The sequence below is a fragment of the Pelodiscus sinensis genome, chromosome 16 (genome assembly GCF_049634645.1).
Source record: "Pelodiscus sinensis isolate JC-2024 chromosome 16, ASM4963464v1, whole genome shotgun sequence".
Classification (NCBI taxonomy): Eukaryota; Metazoa; Chordata; order Testudines; family Trionychidae; genus Pelodiscus; species Pelodiscus sinensis.
In genome coordinates this window covers 28359883-28387221 of record NC_134726.1, presented here as the reverse complement: position 1 = coordinate 28387221, position 27339 = coordinate 28359883, and the positions used below count along the sequence as shown (strand labels likewise).

Below are 27339 nucleotides of genomic sequence, written 5' to 3'. Positions count from 1 at the left end.
ATACCAGACTTGCATATGATGCAGACTTGTGAGAGACACATACAGTGTCCCAAAGAGGCAAATGTTGCTCTGGCTGGAGACCATAGATTGAATTTAAGATCCCTGGAATCTTGTTGCGAGAGGCGATTTTATGAGTGGAAGAAGGAAGATGATGTGATGTCTGTGTCTAGTGATTAATTTTCTGTTGATAAGGCCAGTGAGACTGACTGTGCAGTATAGTTACCATCCGACTGCTTTATAAGAGAGAGTGGAGATTCATGTATGCTGCTGATTCAACAGAATCTAGTAGAGATAATGTATTCCAAATGAGTGACCCCTTATAGACCTACTTACAAATCATTCTTCAAAAGGAAAGATTTTAATTAGGGTCTGGTTTGAAGTTGATTTGATTTTCTTTCACTTCTTGGATCTGGGGTTCTGTTAGGATCCCATTAGTGGAACATGGTGTTTAATAAATATGGAAACTGAACAACCCCTTTGATCCCAGAAGGGTAAGATCCCTTCAGAAGAAGGTAGAACAGTGTGTCTTGTATCCGTATGGTTGAATTTTCTGAGATACAGTAAAGGGGTGATCTTTTTGGCTTGTGGTCCACTGATTGAATCATTTTCCAGAAGCCTAAACTTGCAAATTAATTTGCCAGATGGGACTAGAACCACTAGGGTAAGTATTTTGACACAGAGGAAGTTGTCTTCTCAGCATATGCCTGAGTCCTGGTTCAGATGATTTTTTAGAATTGTCAGGGATTCCATCCTGGCAGCATGCTGGATGTTTCTGTGCAGGTTTTCCAAACCCTACCATAGATGTCCTATGATTATCTTGGACAAGTCCCTTCACCTGTTTATGCCTTAGTTCACTTATTTATGAAACTTCTCTCACTGAGATGTTCTATAGCTCTTTAACAGGTTCAGTCCTGTGTGCGAGCGCCCCTTGGCAGCTGAAGAGGTCTCGCGGTATTTAACTTACCTGTCTGCAGGCGAATCAAAGTCCAGTCCTTGGAGGAGGTTCAGACCTCTTCTTTTACCTCCTTGCTTGGGTGTGGTTTGAACAGGGATTTGGAGGGGACCCAGGCCTGCCCTCTCCTCTGGGTCCTGGCCCAGGGACCCTATATTTAGCATTTATCTGCCAAGCTTCAAAGTCAGTAATGGTGATCCCATCCCTGGGCCACTTCCCCAGGATTCTGTTTCATCCAGCCCTTCTCTAGGGCCTTGTGGCCGAATTCCCCTTGTCCGGAATTTTGCAGAGTTGTTGCTGGTTAGCCTTCAGCTGCAGGATCTAGCGCTGCTCAGTTCTGGAGGCCCAGCTCCCACTCAGAGCTGTCCATGGTTCTGGTATTCCCCAGTCATCTAGGAGGTCTGCCTGGGTTGAGCTCTAGGAAGGAACTGACTGGCCTGAGCTAGCAGCTCCTTATATAGCAGCCTGCCTTACCCTGATTGGTTACAGTGAAGGCTGCCCTCTACCCTGCTCGGAGGACCTCTCCACTGCTCCTGCTGCTGGCCAGGGTGCTGAAAGGCCTCCAGCGGGGAGGTCAGGCTTTGTCCTCCCCATCACACTTATTACATAGAGTGCTTACATAATGAGCTTTGACATCCTCTGGAGGGAAGGTGCTGCAGAAATGCAAAAGGAGTGCATTTTGGAGGTGGGTGAAGACATCATGTGTTTTTTTTTTAACTTAGCTCTATGGATTGTTTGTGAATTTTAACTGGTAGTTGAAAATATTTGTCTGAAAAATGCAATGTAAGTACAAAGTGTTGCCCATCTACCAGCTCTGGAACCTGAAATTCTCTTGAGCATATTCATCTCTATAAGAAATGTGTTGAGCGAGGAGGGCTCCTGGATTACTGGCACATGATTGTACCTTCTGGCTGCCTCAGGTAGGTACTGTGCAATTTGGAGCTTGTATTTTCAAATGTGATTTTCGTCCTGAGTGAGCACATGAACTCAGTAGCTCCTGTTTGAACTCCATACACTTTGAATAGTGACCAGATAAACATTGAAATAAGTTAGTCTCTGTAAGATGCTTAGCTGGAGATAAAAAGGATGATACATTTGCTGTGGAAGTCCAATCTGACAAGTTGATTGAAACTTAATGCATGTTTGGCACCCTTTCCTGTACATAAGGCGTGTGAGAGCGCGACATGTTGTTATTAGTAGTCATGGTAGTACCTAGGAGCTTTAATTGTGAGGTCCTGATGCACAGTACTGGGTGCCAAGAGTAGCAGTCATTGCTAGTCTTGAGTTCAAAATCACATCCGCTCCAAAAACTTGACTTAAAATTATTGGGGTTTTTTTTAGAGTCTTTAGGTTCACACTTGGGTCACATATTCAAGCTATTCTCTGCAACCACAAGCATTAGAAACCCTTATTTGAAATGAAAGTTGAGATTGTCATGTCATCAGCTGTCTCCAGGAGCTGGGACTATAAGAAAAACATCAAATTTTGCAAGATGTAAAACAAAACCAACACCAGTTTTAGGGGAGAAGCTAGATACAGCACGCTTTTTTCAAAATTGGCTTTCAGCATATTTTTAGCACCCTGAACCACTTGTATGAGAGCTCACTTAAGAGGAATGATTATTAAAGTTCCTAATCTTCTATTTGAATCAGGACTCTCCTGTTCGAATAGGGGATGGAAGCGTGATGAAATCATTGTTAGTCCTATTACTAAGTGCCTCTCCAATTAGGGGAGAGTTTTCTCTCTAGCCCTTATGCAAACATTGAATCAAACATTCAAATCTGAAGACATTACAGACTTTAATGACAAAATTCAGTGCCTCCCCTTGTGGAGTCACAGATGTTGGACAATTTAGGAGGGTTTGAGCTGGAGATCTGGAGGAGTTACTGTATGCAATAATTATTGTTTCCTTCACACACAACTGTATTACTAAGATTGCTTGTATTAGCCTCTGAAAAAAGTATGTGTAAGCAAGTAAAATGAGCAAAAGTCAAGTGCAGCAATAGGCAGCAAGTTCTGTTCAGCAGAAGAGAACCTTATAAAAAGAAATTTGAAGAAAAATCACTGTCCCTAATCTGGGTATCACCCCAGCATGTAGAGACCCACCTTTCTTCAGGCATTTGCCCCCTCTTCTTTCTTGCAGTATCTTCTTGCAACTTTTGCCCTGAACAGTGAATATTTGTGAAAGAGAACATGTAATAACTTGCATGCTTGGTTCCAAGTACTGACTCCACACCTTTGTGCTATATATGTCATGGGAACGAACCTCTTAAAGGAGTTAATTATTCATCATTATTTCTGTACTTAACGTCAGAGGTCAATAGTTACTTAAACTTGCCTTAGTCTCTTTTAATTTCTGTCCTTACTTTGAACATTCATTACCATCGAATTTCCCCTCCTCCCTTTCTTATTGTCCTTTCTTGTTTTTCTTTTCTGCCAATGCAGTCTATTTATTTTTGTCCTTTATTTTTTCTTTAGTTTCCAATAACCAGTTTAAAATTACTAGTTTGAACTGGTTATCAGGTGATAAGTAATGTTCATTGCTCTATTGACCCCCTACATAAATCCCAGTCACTAGTAGCAGGAACAGAGATTCCTATGATGCTGTGGTCATTTAATCATTGTTGGAAGTGCTTAAATCCTTTCCACTGCATTCCATAAATGCTTTCTTCTTTGTTCTGAATTGTAGATCTTTGGTGTCCTGTTGTTAAAATGGTAGGGGAAGACGAGAGGCCATCCCATCGAGTTAATTGTTCAACAGTGATGCACCATGTTACTCCCAGAGATTCTGTAAGATGTTATATTCATGACCCTAGTGGGAACGTGCAGATTTGGAACCCTTGAATGTAGTTGTGGAAAATGAATTATAGGATGGAAGACACGGGAACATCTGGGATATTTGCTGGCTACAAATTGTGGTGATATTGCTAAAACAAGAAGAGCTTTTATATAGCAATTTATTTTTTTCCTCTGTTGCAAAAGAAGTCAAAGCTGGTTGTTGACTGCAGCCTGCAGTTTTGTGACGACTGACTGCTGAGCAGGTGCAGAGCCCTACATCCTTATATGAAAAGTGATCTTTTGATCTCTGCAATCACTTCACACGTCTCATGCAACAACAACAACCTAGCTCCAGTACTTGACAGGCAAGTAAAGGTATGGGCACCTCTGATACAAAGAGGTACCAAGTATGACCTGAGGATTGGGGTACAAATCTATCGTTCTGTGAGGCTATGGATACCTAATGTTTCTTCCTGTTCTTTTTCGTAGCAGCCATACAGTAGTGTAATGTACAAGCATCTACCTGATTGCTTTATTTCGCTCCTTTTGCTGTGTTAACATGAGTTAATAGGATAGAAGCAGAGGACAGGCTGGCCTCAAAAGCAGAGAGATTTTATGACAAAAGGGATCATAAAATAAGAACTACAGTACAAAGGTTATGCACAAGAGAGTTAATGGCTGGCCAGATGACATGGTGAGCCTTCAGTAGAGAGAAGCTTACTTGGGGCCATAGTGGTTCAGAAACATAAATTCCTTTTTGAATGAAATATTTTCCTTTATTTTCAGCAAACCATCCTATGTCATATAACATGTGCTATTCTTCTGAAGAAGTGCGTTGTGCTCCCGAAAGCTCACGATACCATCTACATGTTAATCTATATGTTTGTTAATCTCTAAGGTGATGCAAGACTATTAATTGTTTTTAAAGTTTTTCCATATAACATTAGTCATTAAATCCTTTTCATTTCTCCATTACTGTCTTATTGATATCTATGGTAGTGTAGATTTGTGATGGGGTTCCGGGTACAATCCAGACCAGTAAGTGTTTATGTTAGCACTTGTCCTGCAACTCTCAGAGCCTAACAATGCTTTGCTCCATTGTGGGATGCTCACAGCTAGCTTTCAAACATGCAGATAACCAGGGCTTGACAAATCCGCTTATCTACTTGCCTGTGGCGAGTAGATTTCAGCCGTTCACCCCGTTCACCGGCAGTTCACGCATGCGTAGTGCAGGGCTGCCGAGTGGTTTTCGCCATGATGGTCGAGCCCTGCAGATGTCTATATTGGCAATACTTTGCACAAATACTCTTTATCGCAAGAGTTTTTGTAATAGAGTATTTGAGTAAGAGAGTGTCTACACAGCATCCGTGCCAGTGTAGATGCTGTCTTGTGCAAGAAAGCTCCGATGGGCATTTTAAACATTGGGCTTTCTTGTGCAAGTAATTGATGGTGCCTCTCTACACTGGCCCCTTGCACAAGAACAGTTGCGCAAGAGGGTTTATCCCTGAGCGGGAGCGTCAGAGTATTTGCGCAAGAAGCACTGATTTTATACATTAGAATGTCAGTGTTCTTGCGCAATTACTTGAGGCCAGTGTAGACAGGTGGCAAGATTTTGCGCAAAAGCAGCCACTTTTGCACATAATCTTGACAATGGAGACGTAGCCTTAGTGTCTGTGTGCTAGATAGACATGGTTCAGTAGCTCTGACCCAACAATCTGTCTGCAGATCCTCTCTGACTTATACACCAGTCTTGATTACAACCAGCAAACTGACCTCAACCCACTCCTAGTCATGAATTGTCCCACAATCATGTGTGTTTCATTGTTCAATCCTCTCCCGGGCAGCTCGGAGATAATATGGTTGATTTATTTCCCTAAAGACACACAACACATTACAACTTATTAACTAGAGTAAATACACCCTTCTATGTAAACATAGCACTGAGTTGGCGTTTAGTAAGAATGAGGCAAATGTGCTAACAGGACATAGGTCAAATGATGCCAAGTAAAAGGAATAAAGTTAGACAGGGTTACAAGCAAACAAGTGAAAATATACATCTAAAATTCTGAATCTTAATCTAGCAAGATACAGTCTTTGCTTATGCAGGTTTATCACCTATACTGAACTTCCAGAGACTTCATCTCTCCTGCCCTTCGGTTGAAAGACTCATCTTTCTCAGCTTCCAAGAGCAGTTCCATTCTGTCTATCTAGTGATGGATACCAAAGATGGCTTGTCTTTTTGCTTATGTCTTCCAAAGTTAAAGGTCTTTGTTTTGAGAAAAAGGATGACTTTATGTTGTTTCTTCTCTTCCTGTGAGCATCTCATCCCCCTATATGTAAATAGAGTTTACATGGTTTTGATTTCTATCATGTTTGTTACATAGGAGAGGATAAGTAGATATCTCCCCCCTCCTCCCCCCGTTACACCTCAAAAGTACACTTCATTCAAGCTGTCAGGAAGGTAACATAGATTCTCGTGAAGGAAGTTCCATGCTCTCTCTTCTCCCAGTTGTGTTTCCTGAAATGCAGATTGTTCTGTTTCCTACCACCTATCTTGGTGGTTCTGATGAACCTCTTCACTGCTTATATGTAAACTGAGATTTGGGAGAGATCTGTTTAATGAACCTCTTGATCATATAATGGACATGGTTATATTGACACGTGTCAAGAGCACATATTCCTGTTCATCCAGAAATATAATTTATGCCATCATGTGCCAACACTTCGCCAAAGAATTAATGCCCACAAATTAGACATTAGACATTGTCACAAGGAAAAACCAGTTGCTTTTCATTTCAGCCTACCTGGACATAGTCTTAACGACCTTACTACATACATCTTACTTCAAAGAGACTTTAACACCAGATTGCAGAGGGAAACTTCAGAACTTTCATCCTTAAATTTGACACTTTATGAATGAGCCTTAACAAAGATGCAGATTACCTTAACCATTACAAGATAGCTTTCCACTTATTACCCCTGATTAGCCATTCATTGACTCAAATAGCTATTCCCTCCCTCCCCCTCATCCCACCTTCTGTACTAAATCTGATTTGTCAGTTTAATAATGTGTTCACTTTTTTCATTATATTCCTTTGGTATATATGGTCATGCCCTTTCTCTTCCAGAATATGATCTGAGGAAGTGGGTCTGGCCCATGAAAGCTCATCACCTATTAAACCATCTTGTTAGTCTTTAAAGTGATACATAGATTTTCCTTTTGTTTTAGCAAGATCAAACTAACACGGCCACCTCTCTATTAATATAAAACATATGGGTATAGTATCTTGAGCTTTCATAGGCACAACTCACTTCTTCAGATGGCTCTTGAAGGGTCTGATTCAGGAGAGTTGATGCTGATTATCAGATAAGATTGAGGCTTGGAAACTAACTAATACTGTGACTAGATAAAAGACATGGGAAGAGAAGAGAGGAGAGAACCATAGAGCCTGTAAAAGGGAATTTTCCTTCCCCTTTAGAAGAGAGATAGTAAAACTGGCATATATTGTAACTATTGTGTCTGCACAGTGTTGAAGATGCTGGAGTGAAACACTGTAAATAAACTGCAAAGTGATAACCAAGATGTGTGGGCAGTCTATGGGAGACAAAGAGAGTAAGATCAGTAGGGCTATGTCTAGACTACATTCCTCTTTCAAAAGAGGAATGTAAATGAGGCAAATTGAAAGTGCAAATCAAGTGTGGATTTTTTCAGGAGTATGGATTCTTTCCAACGTTGGTAATCCTCATTCTATGAGGAAGAAGCCTTTTTTCAAAAGAGCTCTTTTGGAAAAAGGCATGTGTGGACGGCGAGGAGGGTTTTTTCGAAAGAAGAGGCCTCCAGGAAATAGCACAGGTGCCCTGGTGGCCATTCCATACAAAGTAATCACAACTGTATCGTTCCTGTCTCCTTGCCCCTCCTAAAGCTGCAGGCACCCTGGACAAGCCCTGTGGCGGGAAGCCGGCTTTAGAGCAGCACCTCACCGCGCAGCTCTCCTTGCCACAGGCCTTGCTAGTCATGTCTGAGCCTCAAGACCCTTGGGTCCCAGGACCCATGAAGGGGGAGCAAGAGGCATGCACTGTCCTGGTTCAGACCAGACTATGGGGTGAGGAGAAGACCTTGCAGTATCTCCGGTCCAAGCGCTGTAATACCGACATTACCAGGAGCTGCACAAGATCCTGGGGGGTGGGGAAAAGTCTTCGCCACCCGTCCTGATGGACTCTGTCCTGGAGATCCCCGTCATTGCCCGGCTGGAGGTCTTGGTGGAGGAGGAGTAGGAGAGCCAGAGGCGAAAGAGGAGGAGACGGGCACCATCACCCTATCCCCGGAGCCGGTGCCAGTGACCCAGGACGTCTCCCAGGCCACTTCGGATGCCTGGGAGGGATCTTCAGGTGATTAGTCTCACTTGATCACACGCACAGGCTGGGGGCAAGTGTCACTCAGGCTGCTTTGGCTGGACATCGTGCTGAGGGCTGTGCATGTGCAACCACGTGCAGCACTAGTGTGCGGCACGTGGACCCAGCAAGCAGCCCCTGAGCATGGGTGGGATCCTGCTGCCAGGTTCAAGGGAGGTCACACACGTCCTGCCATGGGGTGGGGGTCTCTGGCTGGAAACAGGCTAGCAATAAGGGTGCAGGCAAGATCCCACACAGACTGAGGTGTGCCGCACACAGTACGCGGGCATGCCTGCATGTGCGAGGCAGCAGCTGCTCCCACAGACAGCACAGACTTTATTTTGTTGAAAACCAAATAGGTGTGTTTATTGAGAGATCAGGGAAGGGGCGAAGGGAGGGTGTGTGATGGGGAAGGGATAGGGCCGCAAGCCAGAGGCCCCTAGGGAGGAGGTCACGGGGAGAGTTTCTGGGGTCCTTGAGAGAACCTCTCCCTCAGGGCCTCCCGAATGTGCACCCCGGCCTGATGGGCCTGTTGGATGGCAGCTGTACTTGGCTGCTCAAATGCTCACCCTTCATGGCTGGCATCTGCCCCTGCACCTCTGGAGGAAGGCCTCCCCCTTCCTCTCCACAATGTTGTGGAGGACACAACATGCCACAACCACCTCATGGATGTTGTATCCCCCCACATCGAGGCGGGTCAGCAGGCACTGGAAATGTGTCTGTAGGCAGCCAAAGGTGCACTCCACCCGAATCCTGGCCCGGTTCAGGGGGCAGTAAATTAGTTCCTGTTGGGATCCATGTGGCCAGTGTACAGCTTCATAATCCATGGCATGAAAGGGTAGGCCACGTCTCCTACGATGCACAGTGGCATCTGCTCATCCCCAATGCCAAGTTCATGGCAGGGGAAAATGTGCCCGCCTCCAGCTTGAGGTACAGGCTGGAGTTTCTGAAGACTTGGACATCGTGTGCCCTGCCCTACCACCCAACAAAAATGTCTGTAAAGTGTCCCCAGTGGTTGACCAGGGCCTACATCACCATCAAAAAATAGCCCTTTCTGTTGATGAAGCAGGCTGCTTGATGATCCTGTGCACGGATTGGGATGTGGGTCCCATCAATGGCTCCCTCACAGTTTGGGTACCCCCCCGGCAGCAAATCCGGCCATGGTCGCATCCAGGTCTCCCAGATGGATGACCCTCCGCAGCAGGATTGAGTTTATGGCCCTCACAACCTGCAGAAGGAGAGAAACAAACACACAACACAGAGAATGAGAGAGGAAGTGCCTGTCCTGCTCCACTCCCACTCCCCCCCAACCACTCTAGGAGCCACCCCCTATGAGGCCATCCCCTCCCCCCGCCAGCAGCAGGACTGTGTGAGGGCGGAACAGCACAACACCCTGGGGATGGGGCTTCTCCTCACTCCACCCCTCCCCCCCAGCCTCCAACCCTCTTTCCCGAGGGACCCCTCTTTTTCAGGACTTCCCTCCCCACCCCCCCGAGAGCTCCTTACCTCCATGAGGAGGGCCCCAATGTTGGACTTCCCCACACCAAACTGGTTGCCCACCGACCGGTAGCTGTTGGGGGAGGTGAGCTTACAGAGGGCTGTCGTACCTCGGTGTATTCGTACCTCGGTACCTTCAGTGGTCTGGACTGTCAAGTGTCAGCGTCGTCTGGTCAGGGTTGTCCTGGCGCGCTCCTGACAGGACCTCTACTCCGTTGTTAAACTTTCGGCTGCGTGCGTAACAAGCGGTACTCCCTTTATCTAGAGTGTTAGACCCCGTGCACTTGGGTCAACACAGGAGATCTCTGAGGCGCCCCGGAAACGACAGATGCAGGCAAGGTTTGAAATCAATCAAGCAGGTTTATTGTCAAATGCGAAGCTCTACCAGTTGGTAACAGAGATCAGTACAATGTTACACCACTGGGCACTATGGCCCGCGTTGACAAGGTACCAACACCGGGCAGGCCTATTGCCATAGATCAGATATTAACAGCAGTTAGTCAAAGTTAAGCTACTGTGCACTCTGTAAGTTTAGGCAATGACACCTGTCGTTCAGGCGCCTAGTGCGCCCCCCTCAAGGTCGGCCTGAGAGCACCCTCTGTGGTGTCCTTTTATAGACAGGTACAAACAACTTACATCATTTCTTTACGTACCAGGTTACCACTTCTGTTGCCTAGTTACCACCCCTCACCTTATGGAAGGGGGCTTACTTACTATCCTTCATGCTGTCACTTCCGACCTGGTCCTGAACCTAGGTCGGTATATGCATTAGTTTTTAGGGAGTTTTTGTACCAAGACATTTCTTATTAAGATGTTCCATTACTCCCCTTTGGCTCACAGTCTGTACCCAGTGCCTCCCTGTGTCCTTCCATGCTCGACCTAACTTACACAATCACACGGTTATCATTAGGACCTCTTTCTTGGCTCCTGTTACTGAACCAAAGTCTTGCTCACTAGATTGCAGGCCTGTTGCTGTTTTCATGTTACACGCCTCTGTTTAGGCCTGCTGACTCGTTACTGACCTTACTACAAGGGCAATTGCGACCCACTTCTCCGGGGGGTGGGTGGGCTGCACGTGGGTGTCATGTCTCCGGAGAGTGGGGGCGAGCGAGGCATGTAGCTCCAAAAAGGTGGCCTTCTGCATGGGCAAGTTTTGGAGCCACTCCTGGTCGTCCCACCGCTCCCATGACCAGCCGGTCCCACCAGTCCAAAATGGTGTCGAGCCTCCAAAAAACACCTCTCCACTGTGGGGTGCGGTTGCCAGAGTGTAGCAGCCGCACCCATGGAAAAGGTCCCCAGAATGAGTTTGGGGTTCAGCTCATGCAGGATCAGGAAGGCAGCTGGAATAAAGTGCTGCAAAAACTGCAGCATGGCTATGTGGTGCCATCGCATGCCCAGGGGCAGCTCCTGCTCCATGGCACAAAGAACAAAGCTGTGGAGTTCAAAAAGGAGGACGGTAGCCACAGCAGGCACTGCGAAATCTTTGCTGTCCCTCGAAGAGGTAGCAAGCACGCAGCAGAGGGAAAGAAACAGCTGTCCAGTGTGTGTGTCTGCAAGGCTCTAGCTCCAACGCTCAGAAGCAACTGCTGACCTAAAGCCCTGGCTGAAGTCGTTCCAGGTGGCCTTTTATGGAGAGGGTGTCCAATCAGTCTGGATGCTTTCTCAAAAAGGTTCATTGCTTTTTCAATGCGCTTTTATGTGTGGACGCTATCTTTTAGAAGATCTCTTCCAAAAAAAGCTGCTTCCGAAAGAAGCCTGTAGTCTACAGATGTAGCCCATGTTATATGTGATACCAATCATAGTAGAATGAACTAGTTTCTCCTTTAGTAGTCACTAATGCTAGAGCACGAGCAGAGAATATGCAAACAAGCAAACATGTAGTGAGTTAATGTTAAGTATTATAATTTTCTTTAGGTGGTTTGGCATGAAACATGCCCAAGCTTGTTTAAATTTTCAAATAGTCTGGATAGTATGGAAAAGGAACAATATTAATTTAATTATAGCGAGATGCAGTGTTACTAGTGGAAAGCTAGTGTCTTACTAGTGGAAAGGGGTCCAGATTGGAGGGTAGTTGAGAGGCTACTCCAGTGGCACAGTGACTAAGGTACCTGTCTCCTGAGGCAGAGGTCAAGGGCTCAAGCCCCGCCCACCCAGCCTGGGGTCACCCAACACAAGTGTGGTGATGGACGGAGCTGACACCCTTGGGACATACAACAGATAAAGGGGGGTAATGCAGGGAGGCTGGGAGCAGTTTGGTTCAAAACTTGGTGTGAAATTAATCTTTCATCATGCAACCTACTTGCAGAAATTTAAAGATGGCTTAAAAATGGGCATTGGGACACCTACCTGTAATAATTATAAAAATTTTGCCTTTTTATAAATGTTACTGTATTTTTTTTGTCATGGTAAAGGATAACAATTGAATGAATAATAGTAAATTGTATGGTGCATATCAATGCACATATGCATAACAAGCAATGTTCTAATTTTCTCCCATTCATATGCAAAATAAATTTTGTTATATGCACAGAGGCATGTGCAGATGTGTACCACCAGTAGACATACATGTTGTCCATTGTGGGCGCTCTGCTAATCAGCTGGACAGCATTTGACTCTTCTGGGTGACCACCCAAGCATTCATCTGACAGGAAACACTGACAACAAGATAACACTCATTAAAACACTAAAATATACTGAAGATAAAATCTCAGAAACGGAGATTAAGTCCTAACAAGCACCGTACTAAATGCTTTTCTAAATAGTCTCCAAGCTTCTTGCAAAATTTCCCAAACCTGAGATATTTCTCACTGCAAGATTGGTATAAGAAGACATGCCGCAGACTGTGGACTAGTGGTACTCCACCATGTACCTGAACTATCTTTGCAAATCTTACACTTTTTGACCCTAGAGGTGAGATGGCAAGTGTCAAAAGTTCAGGAGGAGATTTGGAACCCAACACATGTCAAGTTAAAAATGCTTTAGAATCTCAGACTGGGCTTTAAATAGATTTGCTTGCCTAAAACCCATTGAATTTCACAGAGATTTGGTCACCTAACTCATTTAGGTGTGTCTGAAAATTCCAGCCTTAAATTCTGTTCAGCCAGCAATAGGCAGTGCAAACGAATGACAATAAATAGGCCTAATCACTTCCTAGTCTACTAGACAATGGTTCAAATTTCTAGCAGACCTTACAATATCTATAATGTATTGCAACATTTTTCTGAAATGTGAAGAAGTGAAGAAATGCATAGTGACTGCAAGATCAGTATAAGTAGGTGACTGCAGTCTGGTAACATTTATAAGATGGTAAACAGTCCTGTCCCTCTTGCTCCAAGCTGACACTTGATTTTTCTAAAGACTGCACTCAGTTAAAGATCACACCTAATGCATAAGCAGCTCAGACTACGGAAGCTTTTTCCCATCACAATCAGAAGGCCTGGGGAAAAGTTTGCTCTTTCCACACCACCTTCCTAAACCAATTACAGGCAGTCCCCGAGTTACACGGATCCGACTTATGTCGGATCCGCAGTTACGAACAGGGCACTTCCTCTCCCTGGTCTCGAGCAGACCAGGGAGAGGAAGCAAAGCGGCGGCGGAACGCGCGGCCAGCTGACAGCCCAGACGCGTCTGGGCTGTCAGCTGGCCACGCGCTCCGCTCTGCTCCCCCCCCCCCCCCCCTGCAGACCAGGGGAAGGGGGAGCAGAGCGGAGCAGAGCAGAGCGGCGGAACGCGCGGCCAGCTGTCAGCTGGCCGCGCGTTCTGCCGCTCTGCTCTGCTCCGCTCCGCTCCGCTCTGCTCCACTCTGCTCTGCTCCCCCTCCCCCTGGTCTGCAGACCAGGGGGAGGGGGAGCAGAGCGGAGCACGCGGCCAGCTGACAGCCCAGATGCTTCTGGGCTGTCAGCTGGCCGCGCGTTCTGCCGCTCTGCTGTGCTCCGCTCCGCTCCGCTCTGCTCCACTCTGCTCTGCTCCCCCTCCCCCTGGTCTGCAGACCAGGGGGAGGGGGAGCAGAGCGGAGCACGCGGCCAGCTGACAGCCCAGATGCTTCTGGGCTGTCAGCTGGCCGCGCGTTCTGCCGCTCTGCTGTGCTCCGCTCTGCTCCCCCTCCCCCTGGTCTGCAAACCATGGGGGGGGGGAAGCAGAGCGGAGCACGCGGCCAGCTGACAGCCCAGACGCATCTGGGCTGTCAGCTGGCCGCGCGTTCCGCCGCTCTGCTCTACTCTGCTCCCCCTCCCCCTGGTCTGCAGACCTGGGGGACGGGGAGCAGAGCAGAGCAAAGCAGCGGAGCCCGAGGGCAGCAGGATAGCCACGGCGCGTCTGGGCTGTCCCGCTGCCCCCGTGCTCCGCGGCTTTGCTCCGGACGCCTTTGGTACAGCAGCTGGGGCGCTGCCGGTTGGTCCCGTAGCGCCGCTCTGGGTGCCACTGGACCAACCCAGCAGCACCCCAGCTGCTCTGCCCCAGGTGTTCCCTAGTCAGCAGCTGCTGAAAATGACCAGTGGCTGACTACAGGAAGCCCCTGCCCCGGGCTTCCTGGAATCAGCCGCTGATCAGTTTCAGCAGCAGCTGACTTGGGGATGCCTGGGGTTCTTAAGTTGAATCTGTATGTAAGTCAGAACTGGCATCCAGATTCAGCCACTGTTGAAACTGATCAGTTTCAGCAGCGGCTGAATCTGGACGCCAGTTCCGACTTACATACAGATTCAACTTAAGAACAAACCTACAGTCCCTATCTTGTACGTAACCCGGGGACTGCCTGTATTGCAATTTCAGTTCTTTTGAGATTGTCCCTGCAAATTGTCAGCTACTGCTGTATTTCAGTAATATAATTCCTTATACCTCATAAGCTCTGTCGGGGGGCTCCCCCCTGGTTTAGGGTTGCCACCCCCGTCCGGGGCATAGTTCGGCTCACCTGGGTCTAGCCCCAAAGTGCAATGTCCCTCTCTTAGGGGTAGTACGGCCCGCTGGCCTAGTCTTCAAAGTATGCTGCCCCTGTATCAGGGGAAATACGGCCCACTGGCCTAGTCCCAAAGTATGCTGCCCCTGTATCAGGGGAAATATGGCCCACTGGCCTATGCAGGCTCTGCGGCCTAGTCCTCAGGCTGAGCTTCCCACTCACCGGGGTTCAGGGCAGGAGGGGTAGGGGGGCCCGGGCCCGCCCTCTCCACTGGGCCCTGACCCAGGGCCCTATGAGCAGCGGGTGACTCCCACCACTGGCTCGGCGGGGGTTCCTCCCTGCAATGCACCGAGCCCTCAGGGGCTTTTCCAGCTCCCTGCCCTGGGTCACTTCCTACCCCCGGTCCGTAGCGGTCCCACCTGTCGGCGCTGGTCGGGTGGCTGTAGCGACACTTCCCCAGTCAGTGTCGGGGTCGGCAGTGTCCGGTCTGGTGCCTGGGTCACGGGGGGTCGGCCGGCGGCTCCGTCGCTGGGGGCGAGCCCGGCTGGGGCCTGGCAGCAGCGCGTTCAGCAATCCTCGCGACTCCCTCTCTGGCATCTGGGTGCTAGCTCCCACTTGGGCTGTGGTCTGCCCCTTCTGAGCAGGCCAGCAGCCTTTTATATCTTGGCTCCCCTCGGAGCATGCCCAGTAGGGCTGTGTGGGTGGGGCCCTCTCCACCCCCAGCTCCAGGTGGTTTCCCTGGGCTTGAGTGCGGGGCGGGGCTGCCCCGTCACAAGCCCCCTCTTGAAGTTGGACAGTAGAGGAAATGTAACTGGCTGTGGGTTGCATAGTAATGATTATCCAAGCCATATCTTTCAGATATGTCACTCAAAAGATGGTAGAGATGTAAAAAAATATTGGAACCAAACTCTTTCTGAAAGCCCGCCTTTTGCATCAGCTTGGCTGAGATTGTAAAACTTCCTTCCATCAGTGGCTGGGTCCATTTTGTCTCTTAACCAAAACCAGTTTGGTACTATCCCACTCACGAGACTCAGATGATTAAGCAGAATAAAGTGATCAACCATATTAAAAGCTGCAAGTAGATGATGTAAAATAACTATCTTCCTCCTTTTGCGTTAGCCAGATCATTCAGAAATCCAATTAAGGCAGTCTTGCTACCATCTCTACATTTTGATTTGCAAGATTTTATACTTTCGAATTTAATTTTTGGGAAAATATATCTATCCTTAAGATTCTGGGCATTAATGATTAATAGAACACAAACAAAAATTAGCATTTTTCTGCCCACTATTTGCTACAAGAACAATCCTCCAATTTACAGCTACTTGCTGCTGTCACAAAATGGATACATATGTATAACTACAGCCTATAACTTGATCAATCCTATAAACAATGCATCCATAACAGTTCATAGTCTCTGAAAAAAGCAAAGCCTTTGTGAACAGATTGGGTTTGCATTGTAGCCTGACGGTTAACAAAATCAAGCTGCTTTTGGACCAATAGGTGAAGCAAGTGCCAGAGTAAATGACTTTCTATCTGGACTGGAATTTCATCGGTTATTACTTTCCAGATGTTCTTGTGGCCTTATTGACACAGACCTTGTTCTGTTTCTAATATCCAAATTGGTGCAGTATTGTGTAGAGGCATCTCCAGTAATCTTACTAAAAGTTGCTGATTACTGGGTTTGAATATTCATCCATTATGTACTGAATTGCTTTCTGCTAAAAAGAATAGATTTCTGAAATAAAGAGTATTTTTAAAGTATGCGTGCAAGTTTCCACTGAGTTTGTGGCTCATCCGTATCATTTTATACCATGGATGGAAATTGGTGTATATGAACCTCCCCCCCCACCCCCCAAATCTCTGGTTCCTTTACAGCTTGGGGTTTTTAAATTCCTTCTTTTTGTATCTGGGTATAACGTCCATTAATTGCTTGCTTTGTTTTGCTATGCCCATATGTTCTTTCTTTTCCCTTAGAAGATGTGAGCTGAATTGGATAATGTATTGCTGTCTGATTGAAATAGGACCATGTATTGCTACCACTGTTACAGAATTGCAACAGCTGTTGTACAGTGTATTTGATGTAAGGTGTGTCACTGGAAAAGTTTTGATTAGGTAAATAAGATTATCTTGTTGAAATTCATATATTATATTAGCTCTTTGTCTGAAGTTATCAATATGGGCTATGCATATGTATTTTAGAAATGTGTTTTTCTGGAAGTAACACCTACAAAGTAAGGAGTAGTCCTGTGGCACTTTAGAGACTAACAAAAACAAATAAATAGTATCATAACCCATTATAATCATTGTTTTTAAAATTACAGACTAACACAGCTATCCTTCTGAGATTCACAAAAATAGTTTACATCCAGCCTAGCCTGCAAATTATGAATTGACTATTCAAGTTTAATGGCCCATTAAGGATATTTCACGTTAACAATGGGATATAAAGAAGCTTTTTCTACCTGGTGAGTCTTCTGTGGGCATCCCAGTCAGAATATGGGAAATGACTACTCCTCTGGGTCAGCAAGCCCATATAAGGACATGTGATAAACCAGTGGTTTTCAAACATTTTTTCCCATGACCCAGTTGAAGAAAATTGTCGATGCCCACAACCTAACATCATTTAGCTGAAAGCATTTTTCTGTTGATCTGGATTTTAGTCTTGCTACTGTCTTAATGTGGGGTTTGCCTGCATATTTAAGTTAAGACTTTGGGAATGGATTAACTACCATGGGCAGAAATGAAAGAAACACACCCAGCAGGTGGAAAAGGAGGCAGGAGAACTGGTTTCTTTTAGGTGCCAGTTAGAACATACCTTCTCACTTGGCTTGCAAATGTAATTCTGTCAAATACAGGCTAGTACAACACTTCTGAATAGTTCACAAAGCTTATGCTCCCCACACATTTCAGAGACAATGTCTCTGAAATTAATTTGTGCCTTTTTATAAAGAGAGACCACCATAAAATATGCTAATATATAAAACAGCACTACAGATATTTTTGGATTATTGTATTGGAAAATTTGAGTGAGAATATATAATACTGAGTGTAAATCATTCCCCACACAAAATATGAATTTTTCAATACCAACAACATACAATTAGATCTATCATAAATTGTTCCTGACATGGTCACTCATTTATATTTCTTGATAAGTTGATGACTGGCATGAACTTGGAGACTTCAGATACAGCATAGACACATTCCATTTATACAGATTTTCCTTTGAGACCAGTTAATGGAGGATACTGTTGTTCACACCCTCCAGTTTTGAATTTGCTTAGGTGCTTATCTAACCATGTCAGTTTAGTAAAAATAGGCCAACTATTTACACAACGAGGTAGATGGGAATTGAATTGTATTCATACTCCGTTCAAGCTCTGCTCATAATACCAGATTAGTTGGATGATTCCAGTCAGTTTTAGCAGAAACATAGTAGTTAAGAGGCACTTAACTCTCTTAAGCCTATTGATAATTTATTACTCCCTTGAGAAGAATGGGTTTTCCACATCTCTGTCAGGTTTTCTGTCTGAAAGTAAGCAGCATACTTAAATAATTGTTGACGTTTTTCTTTGGAACATGTAAACACTAGACACCATACAAAATACAAGCCAGTCCTTGCTTGAGAAGAGATTACAATCTAATTTAATATAAGATATTGCCAGGGTGTAATGAACAAATGAAAGCAGTGGGAGGGGGAGAGTGAGGGTAAGACTGAGTGATAGTAAATATAGCTATATAAATTAACTGTATGTGCAGCTAGATGGTTTCAAACCTAGGAAGTTTTAAAATCACAGACATTCCTGGTGGATACTTACTATTTTATTGACGAGGAAGCTAAGACAGAAGATATGTTTACACTGCAATAAAAGACCCGCAGCATGGCTGAGGTTGGCTTGAATCAGCTGAGTCAGGTTTGTGGGGATTGGTCTGAGACTATTAACATCACAGGCTGTGTCTAGACTGCAGGGTTTTTTTCAAAAAAAGTAGCCTTTTTTCGAAAAAACTTCACCTGCGTCTAGACTACAGCCGCATTCTTCAGAAAAAAATCGAAAACGCGGCTTTTCTTTTGATGGCGGTAATCCTCATTTCACGAGGAATAATGCCTTTTTTCGAAAGCGTTCTTTCGAAAAAAGGCGTTCTTGAATGCAAACAGGTCTTTTTCGAAACAGAGCATCCAGACTGCCTGCGTGCTCTCTTTTGAAAAAGCGGCTCACTTTTTTGAAAGAAGAGGTTGCAGTCTAGACACTCTCTTTCGAAAGAAGCTTTTTCGAAAGGTTCTTTCAAAAAAGCCTCTTTCGAAAGAAGCTTGTAGTCTAGACGTACCCACAGTATAGATGTTTGGACTTAGGCTGGACCCTGTGAGTGGGGAGAGACTCAGAGCCTGGGCTCTAGCCTGCTCCTGGATGTGTACGCTGCTATTTTTAGCCCTAGGGCCTGAGTCAGCTGACGTGGACTCTCAGTTTTGGTGCACTGACATTTTTATCTCAGTGTAGACATACCCAGAGAAGTTCAATGCCTTGTCTAAGGCTAACTAAAGGAGTTATCAGGGATGAAGACTAAAGTAGTCCTTTCCTCTTTCTGTGTTCTTAGATCACTGAACTAAGCAGTTCGCAATAAAACACTTGTAATGTTGGCTTTTTTGGGATACTTTATAAGGAAAACTGTTTTTCTTGAGCTGAGGAAGTCACTGGCTGGAGGCATTAATACCTGTATCCATAAGTAGATTCAGATTTGTTATTTCTTCTCCAGGGAGTCTTTATGTGCAGACTTTGATTTGTAATAGTCTTCTTCCCCCATTGGTATTTGAGTTGGTCTTTCCTTTGCAATACCTGTCCCAGCTGTTAAGCTAATTACCACAAAGCCCTTGGGTTTTTCTGATCCTTTTATATTCCCTGTGGTAAGTTTTTTTTTTATTTATTTTTTTTTATTCCTTTTTGAATCTCTTCTGACATGGTTGAAGGGGGAACTCCAGGACTGATACCAGTTCAATCTTTAGAATCATAGAATACTAGGACTGGAAGGGACCTCGAGAGGTCATTGAGTCCAGTCTCCTGCCCTCATGGCAGGATCAAATACTGTCTAGACCATCCCTTATAGACATTTATCTAACCTACTCTTAAATATCACCCCAGATGGAGATTCCACAATGTCCCTGGGCAATTTATTCCAGTGTTTGACCACCCTGACAGGACCTTTTTCCTAATGTCCAACCTAAACCTCCCTTGCTGCAGTTTAAGCCCATTGCTTCTTGTTAGATCGTCAGATGCCAAGATGAACAAGTTTTCTCCCTGCTCCTTATGACACCCTTTTAGATACCTGAAAACTGTTATCATGTCCTCGCTCAGTCTTCTCTTTTCTAAACTAAACAAACCCAATTCCTTCATCCTTCCCTCATAGGTCATGTTCTCTGAAATAATTTAGATCATTTGGATTGCATCTTGTTCTAATAGACAAAGCAGTGAACTAGGATCTTGGAGATCTGGGTTCTATTTCTGGCTCTACTACTGATTTTCTGGGTGATGCTGAGCAACTCATGCCCCTTTCTGTGCCCTGGTTTTCTGCCTGTAAAATGGCTAGAGATGATAGAGACCTTCCTTGTAAGGTGTTTTGAGCTCAACTGATTAAAAAGTGCCATATAGTAGCAAGGTGGTAATAATATTATTGGATTGGTGGTTTGTGAGTATTTTTCTCCTTTGAACTTTACTGCATAAAAAGCTGTGCTGAGATGGTTCTGAGTTTGAATAAATCATTGGCTGAATGCCAGAGTATCAGCATGGGGATTTCACCTACTTTTGAGCTACTGGATATCTTACCTTTCCCATCCCTATTCATGAGATTTGGCTGAGGTGTGTAGGTGTCTCAAATATGGCTTATTCTGGGTGAACCCTTGGAAGGTCTCCAACCCTTTATACTCGTAAAGCAGGCAGTCATGACAACGACCCCCTTCTCTCTGGTTGTTCCACATACATAAACCCTGAGCACTGTGTTCTCTGAATAAGTGACGGTAATGCACAGTTGAAAAACTACTGTTGAAGATGGGACAGGCACAAGTAAAAATCCTAGATGGCTGTTGAAGAACATGAACATCTCTGCATCTTTATTTATCACATGGTAATTTTCATTGAGTATATTTAATTTCATTGGAGACTCTCAAAATCTTTTGCAAACATTATTTCTCTTTCCTTTGAAGTAGATACTATGTGAATTTTAAAGTGTATAAAGTTAGGTCTTGTCTATGCTGAGGATTTGCCCTGGTTATCGTAATTGGTAATCATTCTCTGATGTGGTGGCACCAGTACAAATCTCAAGGGTAGGAAGTCAGCTTTGCTATTCACATTGGTGTTGGTTTAGCCCAGTATCTCAGAGGGGCAACCCCACCCTCAACCCTGCCACTTAGTAGGTGCAGCTGCTATCCCCTAGTCAGAGGCATGCAGATCCCACAGACAGATTTTCCAGGACACAGAACTGAACCAGTACCAGTTTAATAAAAAAGAAATAACTTTTATCATCAAAACAATACTCCTGTTGCAAGCATAATGACTAGATGGAAAAAGTCACCAATTAATATACTCATGGGGACTCCCATGGGCCAAAACTTAGTTAAAAAAGAGAGGAAAACCCATTTCTAACAGCACAGACCTCAGATCCAAAGTCCCACAACAGAAAACAATATAACCTAACTGTCTTTACAGTCTTATTTAAGATGATGTTCTGCATGTTATGGTAAGATCTTCAGTGAGGAGGTAGAGCTGGTAGTGGAAGATCCCTAATATAGCAGGAGTTAGTGATATGCAGGTTCTCCATACAATTCAGCCAATCTCTTTGGTTGCTTGACATTACAGTCTTTGATTCCAGATAGCTCTGTCAATACTCTTCTGTTCTGATTTGCCCCATTATTCCTGCTTCAGTGATTGACCTTTTCTGAACAGACAGCCAATCATCTTGAATCTGTGGTGGTGTATTTTGTTGTGTAGCAGTGTTGTGCTGTAGCATTAATATCTGTTGGAGGCTTTGGCTACAAAATTATTTATGGCTAAACTTTAAGGTCATATTCTGGGCTCCACTGTTGTTGTCAATGACTTTGGGGAACACCTCATCCTTTCTCACAGGGAGTTAGGATCCATCATATAACCCTACCAGGTAGATTTACTGGGCTTCAAAATTATATAAACTCCTATTATGATTAACTGTCAGTTTCTTCAGAGCTCTGAGTTTCAAAGGTGTCTTGGAAAAGATTGTGAAAAATGGGGTTTTGCTTCCCTTTTTCTTTGCTACTTTCTAATGTGTATGTATGTAGAAGGCCAAAAAGTCTTGATTATTTTCTTTGTTTTATTTTTAGAAATATCTGAAATATAAGTTAAGATGCTTCCTAGAGAACTGTGGTGTCTCATGTCTTTGAGCTCTACACCTTAATTGGGATAAAAGAGTGTTGAATTTGTAACAAAGACATTATTTTCCTAGTGTTCATTAGTCCCTTGAGTTAAATGTGTTAATAAAAACAAAAGCCAAATTTTATGTAGTCTGACTGAAAATTCCTTCCCCTCTCAAAGAGGCAGAACTGTTAGTTGTATCTGCAAAAACAACGAAGAATCCTCGGGCACCTTAGAGACTAACAGATGTTATATACATAAAATAAAATTGTAGAGTGTACCTGTCCATCTGTGAGTCCATCTGATTGTGAGTCTGTTTGTTCAAGAACTCCTAAACAGTTCGGCCACCAAGTTTGATATGCAGCTTCCTCTTACAAAACTTAAACCAAGCTCAGGGTTTGGTTGTGCCTGGAAAACAGGAAGTGCTGGGAATGGGGCTGTTTTCGATAAAATGGAAAGGCAGGGAGCGGTGCAGTGCCAAAGGGAGGGGCACAGAGAAGAGGGACAGGATATTGAGAGTGGCCACTGGGGGCAGCTACAGCACTAAGAGAGTGGCCAGCAGGGCTAGGACTCTGCCATCTTGCCTGCCTCAAGACTGGGTAGAGAGTCCCCCACCCCAAACCCGGAGCCTAGCTTACCCCACCCGAGGGACAGTCTGCTGGCCATAGGTATGCTTTTAGAAGGGGGACATCTGGAGAGGAGAAGCCCCAGAGCCTAGCCACTCTGCCCCAGATAAGCCTGCAGGATTTGGGGTGGCAGCTATTGGGGGTGGCAGCCCCCAGAGCCTGGCCCTTCCCCAGATAGCATGCAGGTTGGAAAAGGAGGCATCCCACGGAACCTCCACCCACAGATAGCCTGCAGCCCGCAGAGGGGCCATTGGAGGATGGGAACCACCATGCAGAGTGCTGCTCTTCCCCAACAGGCTGCAGGAAGGATGGCCGCTGCCCCAAGCAAGGCCCTCCACAGAGCAGCTTCTAGCTGGGGGACCAGCTTTAGGCTGGGGGCTGCTCCCCATGACAGAATGCAGGCCTGGAGGGCAACTGGAGGCTGGAGCCTGTCCGCAAAGCCCTAATACCCAACCAACAAACATGCAGCCCCAGATTCCTCCCTCCTGGGGGGTGCTGCAGCCAGACCCTTCAAGAGGAGCCGCTGGCACATGGGGAACATTGCCACGGTCCCCTGGAAGGAGTCACTGCTGGAACAGTGCCACCCTTGCCACCACCGGCAGCCCTGGTAAGCACCTCCCACCTCTTAGCCACCTGTCTTGACTTCTGCACCCCCCATATCTTTCCCCATCAGTCCTCTAACACTTTCCCTCTGCCCTGACGCCACCACACTTTGCCTCGAGCCTGCACCACAACTCCCAACCCTTTGCCCTAAACTGTCTCTTACCTCCAAACCCGCACTCCAGCTTCATTTCCCTTCATTTTAAAAATCATTGAAATAAAGCATGTACGTCTTTCATTTATTTTCCCCAACATTACTTCAGCTAAAGACCCAAGCAACGTTGGGTATATATGCTAGTCCAGCATATAAATCTTAATCTCTAAGGTGCCATAGGACTCCTCGTTGTCTTCCCTTCTTAGTTACTCTGTCTAGTGATATGACATCACAAGAGTGAGAATTTTCCAATCACCAGTCTTCCAGAATAGCAAAAGACGTTTATTTCTAAGGTGGATACAAAGCCAACAACTTTTCAACAATCTGCCTTGAGCGAGGCTATGCAGGCTGTACACCCAGACACCCCGAAGCCTGCAGTGATGGCTAATAGGTGTAATCAGGTTGATACCTTAATCCAGCCTCAGGACATGTATGAGGTTTGCGAAGGGGGTGAGTGTGAATCTGGGAAGTTGTCTGTGGCTAGTCAGGCCTATGGGGAGCCAGGTAAAAGTTTTCCTCAATGTGTGCCTGAGGGAGATAGTTGTGTGTCTGTGAGTGAGGCATCTACACGTCTGCCTGGAGCCTCAGAGGAGAGGGTAGTGTCAGATTTTTGGTCAGATTTTTGGGCTCTCCCTGCCCTATTTCAGGAAAGTGTCCTTCTGGTGCAGTCTGGAGTGGCTGGCCAGAGTGAAAGTTTAGCTGGGGAAAAAGATCAAATTCTGGAGGGTGTTCAGTGTGTGCAACCTCTGTGTGTGGAGCCTGGCAGTTCGGCTGCTGAGGAGAGAGGTATGCATGGGGGGGAAGGGTTTATTCCCAGTTCCTTGTCTACCGGAGGTGCCTGTCAGCCTGGATTGGCTGAGGAGAGTGCTGTGGGCCCAGATTTAGCTCTGGGGGCAGCTGAAGCCCAGAAGGGGGAGGGAGAGGTCTCTGATCTCCCCCCAGAAGAGTCTGTGTGTTTTCCTGAAGGGGGGTTGTGTGAAGACCTGTCTGTTCAGGGGGTTAATGGAACTCCAAGGGAGTTGGTGGTGGTTCAGCAGGGTGATGCTGCTGTAGAGCCAGGGGAAGGTGAGCTTTTGCTTGCGGAAGGTCATAAGGAAGAGGATCTTTATGGTGAGGTGGGCCAGCAGTTTGCTGTGCCTGAGGGGGGTAAAAGTGACTTAAGGTTAGAAAGGTCCAGTGGGGACAAGGGTAAGGAAGTTGCAGAGGGATTGGAGGTTGTTTCAGATGTAGGGGGGATAGCCAGGGAGATGAACCAGCCCTCTGATGACCAAGTGACTGTGTTTGACCAGCTTGCTGGAGAGTGTGTGTGGCTGAGACATGCATATTTCCAGTCTGATTCGGTGAAGGGACCAGAGATCCATAAGTCTATCAGGCCAGTTCACCTAGGCCCTGTCTCTGGGAAGCAGTGGCCCACTTGGAAAACTAGATTGAAAGCAGGGTGGCCAGGGTACTCTCTGGACAGATTGCTTCATGACTAGCCGTGGAGAGAAAGAAAATCCCATTGCCATTGTGAGTGGGGGAGGCACACCCAGCCAAGCCTTTGTCTTTGGAAGAGGGAGAGTTGAATTTAACCCCACAGGGCAAGGGGGAGGGGCAAGACTTGTGTTCACCAAGGAAGGCTGCAATTTTTTAAATCTAAAAGGCCAGAATTGTCAATGTACACTTAGGATGTATTTGTTCCTGCTACTGATGTTAACTTTCAGGACCACTGTACTGCTGTTACTAAGAATTGTAACAATGTTCAATGTGCATGATTTTGTACCAAAACCCTGGAAATTGTTAAGAAATGTACCCAAGGACACACTGTATGTTCAAAAGCCTTGTGACCCTGGTATTTCACTGTTAATACTTGTAATTAGTGTTGGAGCTTCTCACCTGAGAAGGGGCATTCCAGAATTGATATACTGTGTGGGAAGGAAAACTGAGGCACGACAACATTTTGTGCTAAGGGACCCATGTAAGGTGTCTAATGACAGCTTGTTCACTGTTGATTCTATGTATGAGACGTGTGTACATGTGTGATGTTTATATATGAAGGTTCTCCTTAACAATCTTACTCTCGACATTTTCTTCCTTTCATTAATGTATCTTTAGAGTTTAGATTCTAAAGGATTGGCCCAGCGTGATCTTGTGGGTAAGATCTAAAGTGGAAATTGGCTTGGGACTGTGGCTGGGTCCTTTGGACCAGGAGGATCTGTTGGAGTTGGTGAGTGGGTTTTGTAACCTCTCACCTGTGTGTGGAGGCCTAAGTCTGGTGATGGCACCGGGAAGCTGGAGTGTCTAAGGGGTTTTGCTGGTGAGGCTTCCGGCTGACCGGGGAGGCAGCTGAAGTGCTCGGTATAATTTGAGGGGTGCCTGGGAAAGGACCCCAGTTGAGGGCAGTAAATAGCCCTGGTTTTAAGCAACTCGCCCTGAGCTGACACCCTCAGCGGTGCCAAGACCTGGCCTGGTGTATGACAGTGGTGTATTTCGCAAGAGGCACAGAACTTGGTCAATTAAACTTTAGATCAAGACCCCACGCTATTCAAAATTTGATTTTGAGACTGAGAGTTTGCTTGGTTAATGAGGCATTTCTGGACTCAACTACTTAATATTCTCTGTATAGCTGTGATGGTACTCTATGGATATGGAAGCATTTGCTTACTTTTCATGTCTTCAGGTGTTTAGTGAAGTGTGCATAAGGTATTTACTATGTTTTATCTTAGACCTACAGGAAGAAATCACAGCCAGTGTGGCCAGAGGCTGTCTAGCACCGTCTGTGATTTGGTGGGCATGTCATGATTATGAGGGTTAGCCAGCAGCCTGGGGATTAAGGGGTTAACTACACCTAGCCAGGTGGAGTGACCAATAAGAATGTAGGTGGGACTTTTCAAACTGGGACAAAGGAATTTGGGTTTTTTTCCTTTCTCCTTTTGTGTCTCAGAGAGTTCTCTGCAGCCACAGAGAGGGACAAGCATGTCTCTCTCTCTCCAAGACACCATTCTTCATTTTCTGTAAGTAGGGTAAAGTTTAGGTAGTTTCGTTAGGTTTTATTGTTTTATGGATTGGGTATGGGATCTGAGATCTGGCACTGTTTAAAAGATGTTTTGGCTTTTCTTTGTAACTAAGTTCTAGGCCCATGGAGTTTCTCCGTGAGTATATTTTGTTACCTCCCTATATGTTTGCAACAGGAATCTTGTTGTAATAATAAAAGCTCTTCCTTTTCTTTTTATTAACCTAGCAGTGGTTAATTGTGTGCCTTGATTTTTATTTTAGGGGTAAGATTTCCCAAATGATCTTTCCCCTGATTTCTTTATCAACATTTGGGTGGTGGCAGCGGAAGTTTTATTCCCAAGATCTAGGGTTTTAAGATCTTGGGGGAAGTTTTATACCAAAGCCTGGTAGATAAGGCTTTGGGGTACACTTGCTGGCCCCCACTTCTGCATTTATCATGCCAGAGTGGGGAAGCAGCCATGACAGACGACACCTCCCCCCAATTTTAATTTCCTTTTCAGGGGTCTTTAAAAATGAAATGACTATTATTAGAGAAGCACTGAGTGGGCTGTGATGTTTGATGGGAGTGTAGGCTGCCTATCATGGTGCTGTGTGACCTTGATGCGTATTATTTCATTCTTGGCTGTGCCTAGCCTGTTTCAGGGCTAGTGATGGGAAAGAGTAAAAGTAGCTTGTTAGATGAATTTCCAACTTTTTATCTTTTAAACCCATTCCAGCTCTGGGCGTAGTGGATAAAATAGCCTGGAAAACAGGACAATGTGCTTTTTCAAAGGCTCTTGCTGATGCTGCTACAGGTTGAAATTCTTTTAACTGGTATTCTCTGTCTGGCAACATCCATGGTCCAGCATGGATGTTGCAGGACCAGAGAGTACCGATGGCGGGCCAGCAATAAGGATCCCTGTGGGGCCAGCAAGGAACTGATGGCGGGGCCGCCAAGCAGCTGCCCAGTGGGGCTGGGCACCCTGGCACGGCACGCATTGCTGCTCAGGAAGCCCCTGAATGTGGCTGTCCTGAGCCCCAGCACACAGTGCGCATGGCTGCTTGGAGCCCCAGTGCCAGGGTGTGCTCGGTGGAGCCAT

General features: G+C 45.7%; 1 protein-coding gene and 1 long non-coding RNA gene across 8 annotated transcripts in view; one reads left to right on the top strand and one right to left on the bottom strand.

Moving 5' to 3' along the window:
- Nucleotides 1-27339, top strand: part of MAD1L1 (mitotic arrest deficient 1 like 1) — a 743124-nt gene that overhangs the window by 131265 nt on the left and 584520 nt on the right. Inside the window, exon 1 of one of the 7 annotated variants that reach the window (XM_075899595.1) lies at nucleotides 23700-23716. The exons of the other annotated variants lie outside the window; for them this stretch is intronic. The gene's annotated coding sequence lies outside the window, so the exon portion shown is untranslated. Of the gene's footprint in view, nucleotides 1-23699; nucleotides 23717-27339 lie in introns of those variants that run through there. 7 annotated transcript variants of the gene reach the window in all.
- Nucleotides 17914-23412, bottom strand: LOC142818621 (uncharacterized). The gene is made up of 3 exons (XR_012896177.1): nucleotides 23279-23412; nucleotides 22168-22294; nucleotides 17914-18042 (listed from the first exon to the last, which is right to left on the bottom strand). It is a non-coding gene; the product is annotated as an uncharacterized LOC142818621 (long non-coding RNA).